At 41.2% G+C, this 1,274-nt stretch overlaps 1 non-coding gene across 1 annotated transcript; it reads left to right on the forward strand.

Annotated features, from left to right (window-relative positions):
* The first annotated feature begins 675 nt into the window (after window positions 1–675).
* Window positions 676–783, forward strand: LOC112730849 (small nucleolar RNA R71). Its single transcript, XR_003166654.1, has one exon. It is a non-coding gene; the product is annotated as a small nucleolar RNA R71 (small nucleolar RNA).
* Window positions 784–1,274: the final 491 nt, after the last annotated feature.

Consider the following 1,274-nt stretch of genomic DNA (forward strand, 5'->3'; position numbering starts at 1 on the left):
TTTCTTACTCAGCTGGCCCACTTGTGCCTCCAAATTTCTGATGGAGGACCGTGTTTCACTCATGAAACTTAAAGTGGCCTTAGACAGATCAGAGACTATATTTGCTAAGTTAGAGGTGCTCTGCTCAGAATTCTCTGTCTGTTGCTGAGAAGATGATGGAAAAGGCTTGCTATTGCTAAGCCTGTTTCTTCCACCATTATTAAAGCCTTGTTGAGGCTTCTGTTGATCCTTCCATGAGAGATTTGGATGATTTCTCCATGATGAATTATAGGTGTTTCCATAAGGTTCACCCATGTAATTTACCTCTGCCATTGCAGGGTTGTCAGGATCATAAGCTTCTTCAGAAGATGGCTCTTTAGTACTGTTGGATGCATTTTGCCATCCATTCAGACTTTGAGAAATCATGTTGACTTGCTGAGTCAACATTTTGTTTTGAGCCAATATGGCATTCAGAGCATCAATTTCAAGAACACCCTTCCTCTGAGGCGTCCTATTATTCACGGAATTCCTCTCAGAAGTATACATGAATTGATTATTTGCAACCATGTCAATAAGTTCTTGAGCTTCTGCAGGCGTTTTCTTTAGGTGAATGGATCCACCTGCAGAATGGTCCAATGACATCTTAGAGAATTCAGATAGACCATAATAAAATATATCCAGAATGGTCCATTCTGAAAGCATGTCAGGAGGACACCTTTTGGTCATCTGCTTGTATCTTTCCCAAGCTTCATAGAGGGATTCACCATCTTTTTGCTTGAAGGTCTGAACATCCACTCTAAGTTTGTTCAGCTTTTGAGGAGGAAAGAACTTAGCCAAGAAGGCCGTGACCAGCTTATCCCAGGAGTCCAGGCTATCCTTAGGTTGTGAGTCCAACCATGTTCTAGCTCTGTCTCTTACAGCAAAAGGGAAAAGCATGAGCCTGTAGACTTCAGGATCTACTCCATTAGTCTTAACAGTCTCACAGATCTGCAAGAACTCAGTTAAAAATTGATAGGGATCTTCTGATGGAAGTCCATGGAATTTGCAGTTCTGTTGCATTAGAGCAACTAATTGAGGTTTCAGCTCAAAATTGTTTGCTCCAATGGTAGGGATGGAGATGCTCCTTCCATCAAACTTGGAAATAGGTGTAGAATAATCACCAAGCATCCTCCTTGCATTATTGTTGTTAGGTTCGGCTGCCATCTCCTTTTCTTGTTCGAATTTTTCAGTAAGGTTGTCTCTGGATTGTTGTAATTTAGCTTTTCTTAGTTTCCTCTTCAGAGTCCTTTCAGGTT

This window comes from Arachis hypogaea, chromosome 12 (assembly GCF_003086295.3).
Source record: "Arachis hypogaea cultivar Tifrunner chromosome 12, arahy.Tifrunner.gnm2.J5K5, whole genome shotgun sequence".
Lineage (NCBI taxonomy): Eukaryota > Viridiplantae > Streptophyta > Magnoliopsida > Fabales > Fabaceae > Arachis > Arachis hypogaea.